Source organism: Taudactylus pleione, unplaced genomic scaffold (genome assembly GCF_031769625.1).
Source record: "Taudactylus pleione unplaced genomic scaffold, aTauple2 ptg000199l, whole genome shotgun sequence".
NCBI classification, from domain to species: domain Eukaryota; kingdom Metazoa; phylum Chordata; class Amphibia; order Anura; family Myobatrachidae; genus Taudactylus; species Taudactylus pleione.
Window position 1 is genome coordinate 5059356 of NW_028284601.1, and position 22250 is coordinate 5081605.

At 42.7% G+C, this 22250-nt stretch overlaps 1 pseudogene; it reads right to left on the bottom strand.

The window, feature by feature from the left end:
• Positions 1 to 17098: 17098 nt before the first annotated feature.
• Positions 17099 to 21802, bottom strand: LOC148518731 (uncharacterized; annotated as a pseudogene).
• Positions 21803 to 22250: the final 448 nt, after the last annotated feature.

Here is a 22250-nt window from a genome sequence, read left to right on the forward strand (position 1 = left end):
CCAGATGGTTAGTTTAGATGCTGCCGCTGTCTTCCACACTTGCCTTCTCTACCTCAGTACCCTTTCAGCTGACAAGTCCCCTTGCTGAGGAAGCAAAAACAGGTGAGGCAGTCTTTCAGGAGACCACCCTGACAATTCCACCACATCCTTATCGGCGGGCCGGATCACTATGGCCCTCATTCAGAGCCGCTCATAAACGGCAGTACGCTCGTAGCGTTCCGATGTTGTGAAACCATGCATGCGCCGGTGTTACACTGCGCATGTGCGTACGGCTGATTGCAATCTTTTTTTTTAGTCATTCATCGAATAGCGAACAGGAAGTGACATGTCAAATGTGATTGACAGAACAGGCTATTTTTGGGCGGTGACGGGGGGTGGAGATGGGAAAACGCAGGCGTGTCAAGGCATTTTTTGGGCGTACATAAATTATCTCATGCGAACGGCAAATGTGATCGGAACAAGTCATACGTTACTGTCTGATCAACTTTCCGTTCAAACTGCTCGCACAGCTTGTGGTCTGGTATACTCTACCACAATGTCGATGGTCTCGTCCTCCTTCCTGTGCCTCTTCGATGTTTCATCGATTTATCATTTCTTGCCAGAAAAGCAATCAACTTAGAATTGAAAACTTGCTTGTAATGTGTTTAGCAACTAGTTTTTTTTTTGTAGCACAAAACCGTACGCAGGTGAAATACTCAGCTGCTAATTTCTGGATTAGACAATCAATTAGCGTACCAATTTTTTTTTTTGGGGGGGGGGGATTTTTAATTTTGGTTTTGTGATATTGCAACAATATTGTCATCATGTTTGTGTTTTAGCAACATTTTTAATGGGCCGGGAAAATTTGTTTTGGCAAAGTGTTCCTTTAAACTCCTAAATGGTTTTTAACCCTTTGGAATCTGAATTAAAATTAATGTTTTTTTTGTTGTTTTTTTGGGGGGGGGCCGGGATTACCTAAAAACCGTTTTTAGAATAATGTCACAATACAATGGAGCAGATTTTGAAATGTTTTTATTTTTTACACACATTTTTAGTTTTTCATGTGCATTTGACATTTTTTAGTTCTGGCTAACGTCAAAAATTATGAAAGAAAAAATACAAACACAACAATAGTGGCATTTGCCCAAAAGAAAATAACACACATTAAAAACAATTCACAAGAAAGGAGAGGGAAGTTTTGGCCCTTAAGGAATATGGGGCAAGCACAGAAGGATTGTGGGAAAAGTAGCCAGTGCTGTCATCGCTTTTTGCCCCGTTTGGCTGGGGTAGGGTGGGAGCCTGACCGGGTCCGGGATGTCCTTTGGCTGGCCTGTCCAGAGGCAGATGTTGGGGCCTCTGGACTAGGCAGAGGGCTAGGCACATTTGGAGGGATGGCTGTTGTTGTGCCAGAGGTGGAGGATCTTGATGTTCCGGCAGGAAGGGAGGGCGGCTCCACCATGTGCTGGAGAACGAGCTGCTCCAAGGCATTGGCAATTCGGATGTTGGCCCTGGTATTTTCGGCCAGGGCCTGACCAATGGTCAAGTTGGCCGCAGCATTTTGCTCCATGGCGTCCGCCACCCGTAGCAGACTGGCGTCCATCCTCAGCAGAATCTCCGTGTGGTGATCTGATTTAAAATTGAGATCTGTGAGGAGGGCCACTGCCTGCGAGGGGGATTGCCCTGGACTGGCTTCTGCAGGGTCCCCAGCCGGATCTACTGCTTCCTCCCCTGCAGAGCCAGCAGAAATTCTGCGGCCAAGGCTCCCCTCTGGAGCAGACTCATCCGCCTGTGTCTCTGTGCGAAAAATGAGAAAAGAGTAACATTAGAATCTACATATTGTCACAAACACATTTCAGAGTTGGTAACATAACAACATTTACCTGGGACAACATGAGGAGCCGCAAAGTCTGGCATGCCCGTATCCATGTTGGACACGCCAAACACCTCCTCATACTGCACACACCCCTGTGCCAGCTCTTCCAAGTCATTAAGCTCCAATGACACAGGGGTGGGACCCCCACCTGTCCCCCTTGCATGCCTAGCCCTCTCTGCCAGTTTTTGTTTCAGCCAATATTTAAAATCGGTCCATCTGTGGGTGAAAAAGTTTGCATTATTCCTGCAGTATTTGGCCCTGTAACCACTTTTTATTAAAATGTAGTTTTTACGTACCGGCATTTGACATCCCGGGGTAGACGTTCAAACTCACCCACCCTATTGACAGCACTGGCTATCTCCTCCCACATTTTCCACTTCTGGCTTGCACCCATATTCCGATCTGCCTGTGGCAGGGTGTCAACACACATTTGTACCAAAACCTCCATCTCCTTTCTTGTGAATTGTGGCTGCCTTTTTTTTTTTGTTTGTTTTGTTGGCCTACTCGGCCCAGCTGCCTCTTCCATGGCATCCTCAACACCTTTTTTGTAAAACATTGTTTAAATTTTGATGTCAAACTTTCTCTAAATTAGGCTTCTAAATAATCCTTTAATCCAAAAGAGACAAATACTTACCGGGCGCCTCTTGGCCATTGTTTTGCTGGTCTGTAGCCATTTTGAGCACAACAACTTGAACTACAGCAGACCGTTTGTGAATTTCCGTGACGTATTTATACATGCGTCCTTATTATTCATCCGCATCATTGATTGTGCGCTCCTATGATCCGTCCTTAATTTGAGCGGGAAAATAAAGACTATTTATGGCTTTTGGCGACTCGAGTTGAGGTGGCGGGTGATGATTGTTGGAGGTTTCGTTTGTAGGAGTGGATTGTTGGCGGGATTAGTGGATTGAGGCAGATTGTTGGAGTTGGTTCTTGTTTGTTTTTTTGTATTTTCCGTTTGCTTTTTTTTTGGCGGTTATTTTCTATGATGGTTATTTTTTGAGTAAGTATTTTTTACAACTCCTTGAATAAATAAGGGATCTACAAACCAAATGTTCTTTTTTTCTTTTTTGTTTTTTACATTTTTTTATAGTTATTTTGGCTGGGCCCCATTTGGACTGTGACTTATTTGTCGAATTTCAGTACGTTTTTCTTTTTTCATGATTTTCAAATTTTGATGTGTTGGTCTTCGCATATGTTTTGGCCAGTAATGTTTTATTTGTAATTATATCAATCATGTATTAACACTAAATATAGCGTAATGTTTAGCCAAATATATTTCCTTTGTTTTTCCCTAAAAAAGCTAACTATTTAGCGCACTAATGTGTCCTTATTCCCCATGTAAAAAAGCAAGCTATTTAGCGCACTAATGTGTCCTTATTCCCCATGTAAAAATGCGAACTATTTAGTGCACTAATGTGTCCTTATTCCCCATGTAAAATGCGAACTATTTAGCGCACTAATGCGTCCTTATTCCCCATGTAAAAATGCGAACTATTTAACGCACTAATGTGTCCTTATTCCCCATGTAAAAAAGCAAACTATTTAGCGCACTAATGTGTCCTTATTCCCCATGTAAAAAAGCGAACTATTTAGCGCACTAATGTGTCCTTATTCCCCATGTAAAAATGCGAACTATTTAGCGCACTGTTTTTTTTGTGTAAATTTGGGCATTCTTGTTTGTCCACTCAATGTAGGGTGCATTTTCAAAATAATGTGTGCTCCCCCCTATCTTTTAACGCATTTGCCAAATTTTTAAGATTCCAATCTGTCCCCCAAAAATTCTAACACGAATTTCTAATTTGGAAATGTAGGTTGTTGCACTCATGACAATACCCCGGCATGTAAGCATCTTTGGATTTTGCAGCAAATATAAGTATATTTTTGATTTTACATTTTCATCAAACATTAACTACCTGGCTTACCATTTCAGGTTGATGTTGGTCGTATTATTTTGGCCATGCTTCCGGAACCCGACCAACCTCAACCTCGTCCCAGGCGTAGGCATCGTAGGCGTGCAAGGCCCCAGATATATAGAACACGTGTCACCCTTTTTGGAATGCCCGTTGATGAGGTTTTAAGACAATACAGTCTTCCTCCACAAATCATCATAGACACACTCTCATTAATAGAGAGTGATCTGGAGCGGCAAATTGTCAGTCCTACAGCAATACCACCACTTACGCAATTAATGGCGGTGTTACATTTCTGTGCCTCAGGATCCTTTCAAACCACGGTGGGAATAGTGACCGGAATCTCCCAATCCTCCTTTTCAAGGATCCTGACGGCAATGATGGAGGCCCTTTTCAAGCACCTCCATCATTTTATTAAAATGCCATTGGATATGGGTTCCCTTAGTGTGGCGAAGGCCAATTTTTACCAAATAGCTGGCTTCCCACACATCATAGGGATTGTGGATGGTACTCACATACCACTTCAGCCTCCAGCACGGCTGGAGGCAATTTTTTGGAACCGCAAGCACTATCACTCACTGAATGTAATGGTGGTATGTGATGCCTCCCTCCAGATCCTGTCCATGAATGCCAAATTACCCGGAGTGCACATGACTCATTCGTCATCCGGCAATCAGGGATTTGGCATAAATTAGACAACCTACAAGCTGGTGATGCGTGGCTTCTGGGTAAGTGGAGACCTTTAGTTGAAACCAATGCAAAGCTTGATACACAGTGATCCTGATTGTTGTATTTGTTTTTTCACAGGAGACAGTGGCTACCCTTGCACGCACTGGCTGCTCACTCCTTATTTGGCTCCCACACCAGGGCCACAAAGTGAGTATAATTCCGCACTTACAGCCACCAGGCAGGTGGTGGAGTGCTGTATCAGCCTTTTAAAAGGCCGATTCAGATGCCTCCACCGCTCTGGTGGCGAACTCATGTATTTGCCGGCTATGGTTTCGAAAATTGTGGTCCTGTGTGGGATCTTTCACAACATCGCCATAAGGAGTGGTGTCCCAATGCAGCCAGAGGATGCCTTGCCTGAGGATGCCCCCCCGAGGTTGGTCGGAGGTCAGTATGTGGGGGGCCATACGTGATGATGTGGTGGCCAGATTTTTCAGGTAATTATTGTCAAACATTTACTTAATTGACACAATGTCGACATGTACCATTGTAATGTTCCTTTTTTGAAATTATTAATTTATTTTTAACTTTTCTTGTCTTCCTTTACACACCTCGACAAAACGATGCCTACTACCTGCTCCACTAAATTGTGTACATGTGGCCACATTGGATCTAACTTTGGAATCAATTATTTCATCGCCTCATTTGTGGCTTTATGTTGGCCTGCTACTTATTTAATCAGTTCTTGATTGTTTCTTTTGTTGTTTGATTTTGGTGTTGGTTGTTTTTTGAAGTGTCTTTTCACTGTGTAAATTGCATGTCACAATTCACTTTCTGTATGTGTTTGGTGTGTATAAAATTTTTGTTTGACGTTAAAAAGACTGTTTTTTTCTAAATTCGAATCACGTGTAACCTGGCACAAAAAAGGCCAACTTTCGTAATGCCTAATCTGTAATGTGTGAAATGTTTAAGTCTTTGAACATGCTTTGTGGCTTAACAAAAACATCAAAGGTATTATGTTGATTCAGTAGGTTTGCCAAACTAGGCCTAAACTGCTTTTTTAAAAAAATTTACATTACCCACCCAAAGAAAAACAAGAAAATGTTTGAATTTGTAATAACCTATTGGTATGGTGAGGTGTTTAATGTGGCAGCTTACATACTTACTAGCGCTTTGTACAATATAATTTACCTTACTTTAAAGAACATGATCAAATAGTGGACTTATTTAAGGTTAAACAATGTAATTGTTTCAGACAATGAATGAGACTCGTTAAAATAAAAAACAAAAACCTTACACTATAAGTTTAAAAAAACAATTCCTAAAAGAAAAATTGTGTAAACAAAGATCCAGTTGTGATGAAAAAAACAAAGTACTGGCAAATGCAAAGATGGCAGAAATACTAAATTATAAATGAACACACAAAAAGGCGACCACAAAAAATAAGAAGTACCCTTGTTAGGGTAAACAATAACTATCCAAGTATGAGTGTTTGGACATGTGTGATATGTATCATTGGTAAAAATCCAATACATTGTCTATCAAAATAAAAATGTCAACAATACAAATTTTCAAATTTATAAAAGGGAAACCTACCGGTCATAGGGATTTGGGGGTTTGTAGGCCCTCCATTCTCCTCCTCCTCGGAGGTGGTACAGTGCTGTAGGCTCCACGGAGGGGAGATCTGGGAGCTGCTTGATGGTGATGAAAAGCGCTGGGGGGTAGGGGGGGGAGGGGAGGGTGAAGAAAAGAGAAGGGGGGGTGGAGGGTGAAATTTGTTGTGGGCTCAAATTTCCAGAGGGAGGGGCCTCAGGTAGTGGCCGGTCAGTGGTGGAGGGGGAATTGGGGGAAGGTTGGGGAGTTGCTGCTGGGCTTTGCGTCGGACTGAGGGGCCGAGCCCGGCGTCTGTGCCTGCGGCGAGGGCGGATTCTGCGTTCAGCCCCTAAATGAGTTGAGAAAAATGTTTAGTCTTTTTTTGGGGTGGGGGGGTTTGGCCCCAAATTAACAACTACACAAATGTTCTAACATTTAAAAAATTGAAAACATGCACACGCAGGCCTGTCCAAAAACTAGCAACAGGGCTATAGTGAAAACATGCACACGCAGATAGGGCCAAAAAATATCAACAGGGCTATAGTGAAAACATGCACACGCAGATAGGGCCGCAAAAAAAGAAAGGAAAATAAACAAACAAATACTTTCAGCTATCCGCTGCCGAAAACAGGCCAGCAAGCGTGGCGTGCGGCGGCGCAGATCCGACCACCTGCGCTCTAGCTGCCCGATCTGTCGGCGTGAGCCGAAGGAGTGCAGGCGGCGAACCTCCGCATAGGCGGATCGCTTCTGGCGGTTGCTGATGGGGGGAGACTGGCTGGTGATCCGCCGGTCCATCACCTCCGTTAGGACCAAAAGCTCCCACCTGGTAAACGCGGATCATGATGGCAATGGTTTTTTTTACAACAAACTGTTTTAATAAAGGCCAGAGAAAAAATTTGATTGGCTAATGTAGTTGGTAAATTAACAGGAACCATTCTATTGGTTATTGTATGAGTCATGTGTCCTCCAGCCTAAAAAATATAATGTGAGTTATGATAGGCTTGATGCAGTGACATTCGTAAGGTAATTTAAATAAAGAAATGAAAAAACTAAAATATGCCTATCACAAACACATGAAAACAATAGATCATTGGTTCAAACATGTATTTTTTATAAAGTTAAACATTGCTGAAACCGTACGTATTCTGCGGGAAAAATGACACACGGACAAGAATAAAGTTTATTGAAAATGAAAAAAAAAACGGATTGCAAACATGTTAAGAGCAATTAAGCTATTAATATATTGATTGGCATGAAACGATTAGTATGTATGCAGAATGAACGAGCAGGTAATCGAAATCTGACAGGCCCACTTCCGGTTTGGACTTGTGCGAGCGTTCTCTGCAACCAAATTTGGAGATGGACGGTCGCAATTTTGCTCATTCGTTAGCTAGAGGAGGGCTTGGGAGACTTTGGGGCTAAGATTATCTAAGAGCGAACTTACGAGCGAGCGCTTGAATTTACATTTTCTCGCTCGTTCGTCGAACGAGCGATCAGCCACTTGCGTACGGCTCTGAATCAGGCCCTATGTCTTTACATGTTGAGTGCTTTCAAGGTCTGTCTTTCCCTAAGATTTAAATTACATGGTACTTTCTCCTTAGGGGCATCATCAAATAGCGTTTTGGATTTAATAGGGCATTAATCTGTCAGAGTGATGTTTGAAGACACTTGTTCTTGATTTAAAAAAAAAAATCATTTACGCAAAGTTGTCTGTTGAAGCGCCAGGGGTCAATTTTACTCTGAAATTTTTTATGCTTATTCGTGGGTACAAAACTTAATCCCCTACTTAATACATTCTCTTCATCTTTTGTCAGTACCCGTGAGGAAAGATTATAAATTAATTTTTCTTTCTTGACCTCTGCCTTCCTCTTCCTTTCGCATTGTCCTCCCCTTCTAGTGAAAGATCTTCTATGCTGTCTTTTTTCGTCCTTGTGGTTACCCCTAAAGGGGGGTGCTGTGAAATTGCTTGTGAGCTTGTACCAGCACATTCCGCCTCACTGTTGGATGAATGAGCCCCCCCATATATATATATATATATATATACCAGATATATGATAAGAACGTGTCATCACTAGGCCCATCCACATACGCCTGAAAAGCCGAAGCCATAGTTCTCTGCAAGGAAGCATAGCGAGCTCTTTCTTCTCATCGTTTTTTAGCAAGGTAGCTGATAATATGGCCCTGCATCACTACTTTGGACGTTTCCCAAAACAGAATTGGGGTATCCCAGTGGCCAATATTGTCGTCTAAATAGTCGTTCCACTTACAGGAGAGGTAGTTTCTAAAGTCTTCTGAGTTTGATAAGTAGGAAGGGAATTTCCAAAGGCGTGAGGACAACATGGGGGAGGGGTAGCATAAAGATATGCTTATAGGGGCATGGTCTGAGATTACGATATCTTCTATAGTCGCATTTTGTACATAAGAGAATAAGGATTCTCCTACTAATATACAGTCAATCCGCGATAGGGAGCGATGGACCGCAGAGAGGTGAGTATAAGAATGATTGGTGGGATTAAGAATACACCAAGGATCAACCAAGTCACACGATGTCATAAACCTAGTTAGGTGTTGCCAGGCAGAGCTGCGCAAAGAGGTAGGGGGTGGAGATTTATCAATTAGTGGATCAGTCACCGTATTAAAGTCACCCCCCACCACCAGTCCTGGGGTGTCTCGCTGAGCTAAAAATTGGGACAGATCTAACAAAAATTCAGCAGGATTATTGGGAGCATAAACATTCAATAAAGTATATCTAACCCCTTAAATAAGTATGTCCAAAAGGATAAATCTGCCTTCCGGGTCCAAAAATCGGTCTAATATTTGGTATTGTAATGAACGACTGAATATTATTGCAACTCCCCTAGCTTTGATGCGAAAGGGGGCAGAAATACATTCATGGATCCATCCATCCCTTAGAACGGAGTCATCTCCAGCCCTCCAGTGAGTTTCCTGCAAAAATACTATCTGTCCTTATAACGCTTTAAATGTGTGGCAATTCTTTTCCTTTTAATAGGTGAATTAAGTCCTCCCACGTTCCACGAGACTATATCAAGGCCCGAGCTCTGAGGCAGAGATGACGGACCCTGCTCCAAAGAACAGGAAGTCATCCTATACCTCGAGAGGGGAAATAGCTATCAAAGATTGATAGGGTATGGTAAGGCCTCTCCCCGTCCCAGCCTACGAGGAGATTCAGCCATGACATAGGGCCCACACAAAGCTTCTGAAAAAATCGAACAATAATACCATGTGTTGAATCCACAAAATATATACTACATAAGCAATGAAATGGACATGTCTCTGAAAAAGGCAATTTTCTATTTTTCCAACCAAAAAAAGAATTGAAATGTCTCTTTCGAATGTGAAGAAAGAAACGAAAATTAACAATGATAATAACAAGAAAGTATTAAGTTTACAAAGTTTTGACACACTAGTTAAAACCAGCGTATAGAATATGAAGTGGGAACACTCCAGGTCCCCAACCTCCAGAAATCTAATACAAGTACAATCATAAATCAATATATGATATCATACTGAGTAATATTAAATCAGATCAAACTTCAGGGCGATGAGCAGGTGACCGCGGAGGGGTAGGATGACGCAAAAAGTGAGCCTTAGCTCTATCTGGATCCGTGAAAAACCTTGTTTGACCATCTATGTCAACTCGAAGTCTTGCCGGGAAAAGAAGAGCAAATCAAAGATTATTCTCCACTAAATGACAACAAACTGGAGAAAAGGCCTTCCTTTTTTGAGCCACCGAGGCCGAGAAATCTTGGAAGATTAACACATGGTGGTCATCTATTATTATTTGGGGGGTTTTTCTGGCAGCTGCCAAAATTTTTTCTTTAACCCTAAAATCTAAGAACCTGGCTATTACAGGACGTGGGCGGTCGTTGACTCCATCTCTCTCCGGGCCTAAACGGTGTGCTCTTTCAATTTGAGGTGGGATGAGGTCTGTAGATATGTTTAGAACACGAGGTAGTTTAGTACTGAGATAATCTATTAAGTGTGGGTTTTTTACTGATTCGGGGATTCCAATAAAACGCCAATTATTTCTTCGATTCCTATTTTCAAGATCGTCTAATTTTTCAGACATCGAGTTTTGGGATTGGGTTTGGGCTTCAATAGTGGCTTGTAAAGAGTGTATAGTGTCCTCCGCGTCACTCAAACGTTGTTCAAGACCAGAAATACGGGAGGTATTGGAATCTACCTTAGTCATAGCCACATCTAATGAGGCTTGCATAGTTTCGAATTGTTTATTTGGGGAAGAAAAGCCTTGGTCCATCGCCTCCACCATCTCAGCGATTGACGCAGGAGCCACGACTACTCCCTGTTCTAAGTGGGCATTATCTGAGGTATTCGAGGGTCCTGAAGCCCCTTGTGAGGACGAGGCTTTGTTGTTTGTACCTCTATTTCTGCCCATTTTTGATGGAGTTTCCTGTGGTATATCACCGGGATTTGTTAACTTATCAAAATATTTATCCATTCCACACTGATCGACCAATAACAGAGGAAAAAAATATTGCGGTCACCTGCTATAATATTTTGAAATACAGAAAATGTATGGCATGGCAAGTATGATAGTAGACCTGGAGTGGGGTTTCCACATTTAAATTGAAAAAATCACTTCATATATTGCACAAGCAAAACACAGTAAAAGAGAGATAAACAGATGAGAAAAAAAAATACAGTAATTGTTATAGCTCTTATGGTTTAAAGAATTCAGTATGTAGAAAGAATGACATACGCAATAATTCACAGACACCACAAGAGGGCAACCTTGGCTGAGTAATATTGGGTATACAGAAATGCAGCAACACACATTAGAAATTTTTCTCTGAATTTCCTATCCCTAACCCTCCCGCCTCTGCTTCAACCACAAGTTACCATATAAAATAAGAAATAACAGAAATGAGATATTAGGTCATACAAGCCTGTAATGAATTGTCAGCCAGTATCGGAAAGCGGACTTCTGTGCGGAAATGAGAGTCCCTTGAGAGTCCAGAACCAATAAGAGACAAAAGTCCCAGACCGTAGGTAACACAAAACGGTAGAAGACCCGTCTCACAATCCCTCGGAAATGAAATCTCTTGTATTCCCTTCCTCTCCACGGCAACACAATAATTGGCTGTCAGCGGTGTGGACAGAGAGAAAAAAGGAGACCAAGGGGGGAGTAGAAAGGGGGACAGAGGGACAGAGATCGGGGTACGGAAGGAAACATCAGGGAAGTAAAATAAAAATAAATAAGGGGGGTAGAGAACTAAAATGACAAGCCGGGGAGGGAGAGACAAGCGGCCAATTTCAAGCAGATATCTTCCGGCCATCACAGCCAAGTGGGGAGCAGCACACCTCCAGGCAGTCAGATCACTTCTCTCGGGTGCAGGAAAGGGGATCTCAAGAAGGTGCCAATGTCAGAGGGATATCGGGAAATCTCTCCTCAGGGAACCCAGGCGATTGCGCCAGTCAGCAGCACAGCTCTGAACATATATTCCGGCAGCCACTGTCGCAGGCTCCTCGTAGTAAACGGGCTCCAGCGGCTGCAGTAACCTTCAATGTCAGGCGCAGGTCTCAGCTCTCTTGCGCCGCGCAAACAACTCCCCTCAGACGGAAAGTCAGCCTGACACGCGCGGAGTCTCAGTCAGCCGTGATCACCTCTCCAGCCAGAACAGCAGCCCCGCTTCAGAGATTCAGTTCCCGGCAGTTCTATCCCCGCTACGATCCGCGTGTCCTCAGCAGATGGGCGGGCAGTCAGAGGAAAGGACTAGTCGGCCCTGGCAACCCCTCGCAGCCAAAGTGGCAACACCAGACAGCAGTTTCCACACTACAAGCGGTGTCCACACAGGATTGAGAACTCGTCAGTCCGACCGCCGGGTGCAGGTAAGGGATTCTTGTAGGAATCACAGTGGAGCCGTCACAGCAGTCAGCGCAGCTTTCCAACAGCACGGCTATAGCTCCAAGCGCAGTACTCCCTGTCTCCCCACGTTCAGGACTCCGTAAATGAGGCACCAGTGTGAACTGCAGGGTATGCTTAACAGCTTGCAGGGTAAGAGCCCGACAATTAGCTCTCTCTCCCCCCGCCAAATATATGGCGGTCATACAGGCCAGCAATTCGTGTGGCCAGACTCCGGTGGATATAAATATCCTGCAGAGACAATATAGGTTTCAATCAGCTCACCCACTGTTTAGCTAACATATATGTCAGATGTGAGTGGCCTACGAACCCTCAAAATCATGGATTATCTCCGATAATATATGTCCCCTGCAGGAGTAAGACTAAAAGGCGGCCATGCTTGATGCCCCACCCATCGGAAGTCTCCCGACGACAATTTATGTGAAGGAGGAGAGGCCTCATATCCTCCACCGTGACCACTATTCTGAAATTGAACACGTCGACAGACCGAAGATTGTGGGCTTAAAACCGCAGGCATGGAGAAACTTTCATGGTAACTGTGGAAGCTTTTCTTGACATGCAGTGGATGGCCCACATTCGGATGTCGCGTGCGATGTTCTATTACCTGCTTGACCTTCTAACTCCAGCACTTTCTACCAGCAGTTCATAACCCTGCTGCAAGGAGATTGCTTAGAGGATACAATGCAAGGTTTCCTGAGGCGTGTGTATCCACAGCGCGCAGGTGCCATAGATGGTTGTGGACCACATATGTTCCAATGTGTTTCCTTTTGAAAACATATTATACATTATTATTATTATACATTATTTATAGCTTTACAGATGTCTTTATTGGGTGGCCCGGACGAGCACATGACTCGAGAGTCCTCGCAAATTCCAATCTGTCCGCCTAGAGGAGGACAACCGAGGCGGAAGGCTTTTCCCAAAAGAGCAACAAACTCTAAAGAAAAAGGTTGATCCTATGATTAAGCTACCAAAGCGAAACTCGCGTTAGGGAAGAAAGATGCACGGGGCACATGCCATGATAGCGTGCATCAGTTTGTTTTAATGTGATACCACCCAGATTATTTATACGGGCGTCTGTGAAACGATTGACCTGCAATATTGCCTAACCAGTGCAAACGATCACCGGTGAAATAATACAAACCTATAATATATGTAATGGTAATACTGATTTTTGCACTAACCATTTGGGAACTTGATAAATGCTGCTATGCCTTATAGCTAATCAGCTGGGGACTATAAGAGACTAAATGCTGATCTGCTCAGAGTCTGCCCACAATATATTTAATCTTTATACGCCGATCACCCGAGCTATCACAAAGAAGTAACGCCAGTGGGCTGAATGCAACCAAATAATAATAGTGATATTCTATTCCTCACGTGTAATAAATGGGTATACTTATAGTAGCAAGTCCATTTAAAAGGAATAATACAAGCTATTAGGCAACTGATTACATCAAACATAACAATTAGCTGCAAAATTATATTATTTGTAGCGCATTCTATATCTATAGCAGCAGCGAGTCCATTTAAAAGGGATCAACATATGCTAGTTGGCAATATATTATACCAAAGATAGGAATCCGCTGCAAGGTTAAACTATTAGCAGCACACTGTTTGTAACATTCTAGCTATTTGTTCCAATAACACTATATATGTAACAACTTATATCGACTATAACGGTGATATTTGCTATTAGGCAGCTGATCATACCAAACATAGCAATCAGCTGCAAAATCATACTATTTGTAGTGCATTTTATATCTGTAGCAACAGTGAGTCCATTTATAAGGGATCAACATATGCTAGTTGGCAACATATTATACTAAAGATAGGAATTAACTGCTAGATTAAACTAATAGCAGCTTACTCTGTTTGCAACATTTTAGCTATTTGTTTAAATAACATTATATGCATAACAACCTATACCGACTATAACGGTGATATATATTAAACCAACATACACTGATCCAAATTGTGAGATCAGTGATTAGGGAATACTTTTAATTATATGTATCATAGGGCTCAGTAATTAAAATATGAAGGTAATGCGCATTGAATGAACATGGATCTGTTATGAGAGATTGTCAATAGACAGTAACACATCCATTTTTACAATAAAGCATGTTATTTATATTTACTCAATAAACCATATTATTTACTCAAGTTCCCATTATACATCTAAAGATGATATGAATAGGATAATATACAGTATGATTGATAATTATTCACCAAGCAAGGTCTTTAAGTCTCCAGACACCCGTTAATATTGACCATTCAAGTCGTGATAATACAATAACATACAGACAAGTCTATTAAAAGGTGGTAACTTTAATTCTTTATTGAATATTTTTATTACAATGCAATGATGTTTTTATAAAAATAAAAAATTAAAACAAAAAGCAAGACAATAATATTTCGCTGTTTATATTTTAGGGATAATATTAAAAGTTATATTTTGTTTAGTTAGGAACACAACTATGTCTCCATAATGGCATGTCTTACTCCAAATTGCTTTAGGACTCATAATTAACTACATGCCCATATTCCTTTGTTTGAATACAATATAAAGTCACAATAATATATGGGATTAATGTCTTGATACACTCCATCTATTACTAATCATATCCATCTATGTGTGCACCATTATTTATTTTCTCTTTTTCTTCAGAGTTCGTTGCTAGTATTGTATATTCCTGGTAACACCTTCCCTATCAAATAATATTTTATGTATTATATATAGGTTTATGGGATAAGATGGCTAATTAAAACATAAATTCTAATAAATATATAAATATTAGTCTGTGCGGATACTCTTTCTTTTTCCCAAGAGAGGTAAGAAAATAATATTAATTTTCAGATTGTGACATATTGAACTCATCTGTCATATTTGTGGACAGCCACAGTTATACTTATTTATTATCTGTACTTGTTAGCTGTGGCAGCACGATGTATGCGATGGCTACTGTATCTTTACATCCACTGCCCAGGTGAAACTTAACCACTAATTTATCAATTGTACATACTGTGATTTTCTATTACAATGATGTCATGTGCTAAAAACAACCAGCGTGTGTAGTTTGAGGACCTAATAGGCACTTACCAATATTATTGTATGCTGCCATGATGTATCATCCATTTTAAGTCGTACAAATATGTAGTGCTACGTGGTCCAGGCTATGGGGTATATTTACTGAAGTGAGAGTTATTAGAAGTGGAGGTGTTGTCCGAGACCATCGCGACCATCGAATTTGCGAGCCGGAGCCTGCGGTTGAGTTTCTCAACCGCAAGCTCCGGAGTGATTTTGGCTCTATCAGAGCCAAAATCACTCCCACTGACATCACTAGTGATGTCAGTGGGCCGGCTTCTGACGGGAGGCGTTCCCGTGGGAACGCCCCCGTCAGGGAGGCACGCCCCCGGCACGCCCACCAAAGGGGGCGTGCTGTCAATCAACATTGACAGCACGCCCCCTTTGATCGGACACAACGAGCGAAGGACTTTCCTTCGCTCGTCGCGTCTGGCGCATGCGCACGACGGAGCTCCCTCCGTCGTGCGCATGCTCAGTCCATAACATCGACCCACTTGCGAGCGGACAGCCGCTCGCGAGTGGGTCTGAATCAGGCCCATAATCCCCTAACACAGTAAATGTCAGTTTACATTTCCAACAATATACACACAAGTAAGGTAACACTTCACAATATTCAAGTTTATTAGACAGGAACTCCGGAACTGGAGCTATGAATGGAAAGGTTATTACCTGACAGAGTTAACAATGACAATACATTTCACAATAACTACGCTTATTGAATAAATACATTCCAACTTTCAAATTTACTATACTAACTATCTACTAATAAGGATAACAATGGATATCTTTAGCCCAATCCTAATATTCAACTCTAAACTTTAGTCCGGACTAAATTAATTTCCCCTTAAAGTCTACAATTCTTGGCCAATTTTCTGTCGGTGGTGCACATCAGGTGTAACAAATAGTTTGTTAGAACAAAAAGTATTTAGCGATCCTGAGCTCAACTTATGTTACTAAATCCTTCCAAAGAGGAATTTACTGTTTCTATCCTTCAGTTCCCTGAATCCGGACTTTTAACAGTTACTTTCTAACAAGCTGTATAGATACAGTCAAAACAATTAATTTATTATGTTTATGGACTGCAGTTAGCTGTTATCTGCGCTGCACTGTAAATAGTTCTCTGATGCAAAGAAGTGGGTACACAGTGTCGTCTGTCCTCCAACTAATGAGAAGCTGGTTAGCCTCAATACGAATGATATCCTGACTTCATTCAATGACTATCTATTACAGCTTTTTGTGAACTGCAAGACTTCTATGGTATGGAATAGGAGAAGAATTTATAAAAGTGTCTCTGTCACTATAGAGGAACTTTAGCTTGCTTTTCCTTAAATAGCTATTCTCCAGTCTCTATTATCTGAAGCATTTAATATACTAAATGCTGCTCTAGTCAGTTGAAAGTGTATGAACTAGTTAATTCTGCAGAATGAAGGAAGGGGAAATCCTCCAATAGTACTCACAGTGTAGAGTTTCTCCTCTCTCTTTCCTATGTCAGCAATTCAGCACATTAGCAGTGCCTGCTGTCACTCATAGGAAGACAGGATCCTCCCCCTTTGCCTGTGCTTGAGTCCGGGTTCTGCCTCCCCTCACCGAGTCACTCCTCTCGGTCCGCCCCTGTCACTGGCCCACAGCCGTAACTTCAATAGGCTCCGCCTCCAACCCCTTATCATCAATAGGAGGCGAGTCACTAAGTTAGGCTCCGCCTCAGAGATGGCCGACGATGCTCCGTTCACAGCTCCCCCAACTCTCCGGAGGCTCCGTCCGAGAGCCGCACTTCAGTCCTGCTTCTCCGCACACCGCAGTTGCCAACTGAACTCCTTAATGGTGAGTCCCAACTGTCCGGTCCTGCAGTACCCAGATCTCTGCGCCGGGCCCGCAGGACGCTGTCCAGCCAGGCGTGTGGTGTTCCTTCATGCGCCGGTTCCCGCATCCTCCACCTCACTGACACCAATGCACCTTGCATTAAGGTGCATATGTCTAATGCCCCGCAATGAGTTCAATGGGGTATAACATAGGGGTATCACAATAACAAGTATAAAATCCACCTTTTAGCACCAGAAGGCCTAGTCATTAGGTAAAATATTTTAAAAGCAAAATGCAGAGTTATGGTGAATTCCTGTAAATAAGATACTCTGAATGTTCCTGGCTTTCAGGCGGTTGACTATGGTCATAGTAATGGGCCTGATGTACTGGGGATAAAGTTGATTTGGGTAGTCTGGACCCTGCTTTTGTGGTGGGACTGTGGCCTGGGCTTGACTGCAACTAAATATTTGCTCGAAAAACGCCATCTGGAATTGCTGGGATTCCCTTTGGCGTTCATATGTTCCCTACTGTTACGATCGATCATGAGCTGGGAAATAAATGAGCTCTGCATATCATGCTCTGCCTGCAGAAACCTGTCTAGACGAGAGTCTTCCTGTGTAGACATTGCAGCATCCATTTCTTGTCATTTTTCAACCAGGACACTTGTCATAACTGGTGTGACTTGCTCGGTTTTATTGGGTCCTTTTCTCTTTGGCAGAACTGTATATAGTGCAGAAGGAAGAAAAAGAGCCCAAAATTAGATTCATCAGTGAGGATATGTGATCACCAGGTTCTTCGTGTGGTTGCTAGCATGATGCAAACTTCTTCTCACCGCCAGCAGGGACACACCGTGACAGAGAGGCAAGTACATGGTAAGACCCCTTTTTGCAGACACAGAGGCTGAGACAGGATTCTCCGAAAACAGCCGTTTATTGGGCTATATAAGTTCACAGAAATTTTGAGAAAGAGAAAAAATAAATATATATATGTGTATATATATATATATATATATATATATATATATATAAACACATACAGCCGGCTACATGAGAGCCAAACAAATTAGTACAATAACAATTATCAGCTATAACACCATACAGATGGCAATGTAAGGACACAGAGAAATAACACAATATAGCTAATGAATGACAGTCTTTGCTAAGCTGAGACAATACCGTTCAATGGCGAAAAACAGTGCAGTAGAGAAGCAGATATACACTTTGCAGAAATAAATGGCACTTTGGTGATGCAGCTGACAACTTTGACTTTAACACCTGCAGGCCACTTGAATGACTTAAGCATTTAGATAAACACTAGCAAATGAACATACACTTCATTGAGGAAAAAACAGCATTTAAAATATTTCACCACAACTTCCCATCACAGACCACTCCCAGCATGAGCTGGTGGGTGACCATAGAACATAATAGGGACCTTTTAGGTGAAATCTCCAGACAACAGAAGGGGAGGGGCCACCTATCCCTAACTTTCCCACAAACAGCGGAATAAAGCAGACCTATCACCTGTCCTGACCTCAAAGCGAAACCCCTATCCCCAGTCTAATCAGGGTTGTCTAATAGGTGAGAAAGGACCCCAACTAACTCCGGACCCAGGATAGAAGAAAGGACCTGACTAGTGATGGGTATGGCTATGAGCAAGGCAGAGGTAAGAGCAGGTACAGGGAGATTTGTGTGTCTCACCCCTTGCTGTGGCTGTTCAGCCCCTTTCGATCTCCGGTGCTGCCAAGGGTACAGGACACCGAACCAGGCTGCGCTACAGGTATCCCGCTTGGTCGTGACAAGAGTAAAATTTCCTTCCCTCTGGGTTTCGTTCAGTGGGATCGCTAATGCCACCAGGGGTCTTTGGGAAACTTTCTCCGGGGCTGTCTCTTCCTCTGGTCCCGATGACTGGATCCTCCTCCCAAAGTGCCTCTTCGGACGGCAGAGGCAGCAGTCTTCTTTCGGTCCGGGCTGTGAAACCCTTGTCAGGGGCTTCCGGAACTGCAGGCGCTCCTTCAGTCAGTCCGCGGCTGGAGAGAGATCTTCTTGGCGGGTCCTGCAGCTCTTCCAATGGTTCAGCAGCCACCCGGTAGTCTTCAATCGGGCAGCTTCACAACCCCAAGGGTCCTTCCAGCGTTGGCTGTCACTTTCGGTGCTGGGGATTGCAGTCCTCTTCAGCCAGCAGCTCTGGCAGAGTGCTCTTCTGAAACAGGTAAATAAGAAAGGGCTGTATTTCTTCAGCTGCAGGTATTCTGGCTCGCTCGACTTCCTTTTCCTCAGAGGGGATAATGATTTCCAGTGCTCCCTCAGATGACAATATTCTTGTGCTGGTAGCCGGGCATTGATGCAGAATACCGCCTAGGCGCGGAACCAGCCACTGTAATCGAAGGAAACGGCTGGTCTGATGCGTCCGCTCCTCCATCTCACCGAACTCCCCAGCTCTCCAGAGAGCTCTCTTTTATGCCCTTCCACAAATTTTAGCCCACCTTGTTCAATCAGTCCTGACTCTTAAGTGGAAAAAGAGGGACTGGTAACAGACCGCCCAGGGGATTTCTGCCTGGCCACCAATAAATGAAGGGGCTTTTTCCCGGGTAAAGGGGTTGCTGGCTGGAGGGCAAATCCTTCCTCTGGGCTGCACATGCCCAGTAGGGGCTAGAGAGAGTAATGTCAGCCAAGTTCAATGTAGTCTGCTTACTGTATCTATAAGGCTACCTAATATTGACCTTCTGAAATTAATACATCCATAACCGAGAGAGAAAGAAAAAAAAAATATTGCTATGGGGCACAACTGCCTTGCCCTATCAGCTATATGTACCCTATCCTATCTCCTATATACATTTGGAGGGGCAAAAGGGGCCCAAACAAAGAAAATGGGAGATCCCATCTTAGGGGTATCACACATATATAAAATAGCAGTGGTGTTGTGGCCTTCTTCCACCTGCACACGAGCCACACTCTGCAACAGGTATAAATTAGCTTTATTTATTTGAACTGTATGAATTGATAATTGTGTTTGTTTTAAAAATGAATTTACCAGTAGTTGTCCATGAGAACTAATTGGTTACCGTGGGCAACTACTCCACTGGCATACCTCCCCACCTTTTTCACTTCTTCAGACATGTAAACCAGGATGTTATGTGTGTATTTTTATTTTTGACTGTTTGTGCGTAAAACTGGGTTTTGGTTATTTGTGGGTGTCCCACTGGCACCGGCCTGTGTCTCAACAACCGCCTCAATGCTTGCTGAAATGCTGTCATTATGGGCCACAGAATCTTGTGGAATGTTGTAGGCTGGGTCTTCTGGTAGTAACTGTGGCAAGGATGGGCGTGCTTGCAATCCTGATGGGTGTGTTTGTGAGGCAGGCATGCTGCTGCTGGTTTCTGTGGCACAAGCCCGGCTGCTTTCCCCTGCTGCTAAGCTGTATGACAAGCTGACAGGTGTACATAATGCAGTGTGTCCAAATACACTGGCACATAGGTCATAGTATTGCCAATCTAAGTGGGCAGCTCCACTTTTATTTCTATTGTGGTCATGTACTTTCATTTAAAAAAATTCCTAAGTGCCTGCTGCTGCGTCCTATGGAAGCAGTGGGATTCCAGTATCTTTGCTATGTTTTTATAATCAACAGCGTCTTTGACTGTGCTTGTCATCTGTCTTCTAATTTCCTCCTCGCCCCCTATGGCCAGCAACTCCCTCACCTCTTCATCACTCCAAATGGACATGGCTGTAGTGGTTATAATGGAAATAAACCATTTTACTGCAGGAATACTGTCTTTTGTTGTTTGCAGTGTGATGCGCATGTGTCCAGGGCTCTGGCTGCTGACATCATCAAGGGAGACACACAAACATCCAATCAGCGTTGTTTTCAGAGTCCCAGGTTGGACAACTCAAGTAGGGCCCGTTCACACTGCACTTGTTCCCGGGTTCAACCCTACTCTGGAATTTTTCAAGTGGCACTGTTCACACTGCACCTAAACCCGGGTCGACCCGACAATATCCCAGGTTATTTTTGCGATGTAAAAGGGGTATAACTCTGCCACAACAACCTGTACACACATTTTCCAACAATATAATATTTATCGACTTCAACAAGGCTGTTACTCTGCCTTGAATTTCTTTTATTGTCCTGAGGCCTTTGATTTGCTGTTTGGATTCAGTTTCCATTTTTAAAATCTCATTGGGATTTTGGAAGCTTGTTTTTAAAGTTTGTTCCATGTTTATGATTTACTTTTCTTTATAGTTATTAGTACTGTGAGTAATCAATCAATGCTTTACCTGGCTTCCACTGAATACTCCATATCCAATTACCTGTGCTGGCCTAGGGCCTCTTCTCTAGTTCTGAATTAATGAAAACAGTCTATAGGATGATATAGTATATTAAACTGTCATCAAGTCTGCCATTGCAGTGCAACTATAAATACTGTATGTGCTATATTATTTTAAACTGCCATATGTTTGTGCCGCTGCTCTGTTGCTTAGTTTAACCAGCCAGCTCGCTGCAGCCTTTGGCCAATATGGGCTGAACACAATATTGAGAGCTGTGATGTGGTCAAAATTGAATGGAAATTAATGTTATTGATGTTGATAATACTGTTAGGAACAAACTGGCCCAAATGACATGTTTTTAGCTGGTTTTATAAAAAAAAAAATTCTGTATTAAAACATTTATTTCCACAATCCCACATACAAAAAATATGTACACATATAACAATATGATTTCACAATTAATAAATGCAATTAACCATATATTCCTATCACAAATGACTAGTTAAACATTGTTCCGTTCTGAATAAAGTCTCCAAGTCTAAAGTCTAAATTACCACACCCATATATTGTATCCTCACTGAGTATTGGGGCTGCTGTGTAGATCTCCAGCAGTTTTAGCTGGTGTCCTGATATCAGACTCCGAATGTCCAGAATGTCAGCGGACCATAAAACAAGACCGGTATGGAGCTCCTGTCTCTGATGTGCTGGGGTCCAGCTCATCTCCGATATGCTCGGTACTGTAGCCGGGATAGGGCAACTGTGATATTTAAGGTGCCCAATAATGTGATTCAAGACGCAGCTTCTGGGGCTAAGGCTGGCCCGAGGTGTCACTAGTGCCCGGTTAATAGATAGTAACTCACGCTGCAGCGTGTGCTGTGAGATCTTCGTTTCTTGTGTATGGACTCTGGAAAAGAAACTCACACTATAACCAATTTCATTAATTGTGATTCTACATATATTATTTATCTGATAACATGTGGATGCGGCCTACATTATGTGGGCCGTACCACAAGACCACTAAAAAGAAGTTTTATGGAACATCGTCGTAATATTATAAACAAGGTTTCCACGCTTAGCTTATCATCCCATTACTTGAAGACACACAATAGTGACCCTAGATCTCTTACGATTGTGGCACTGGAACAAATCCAGACCACGTCTAGAGGAG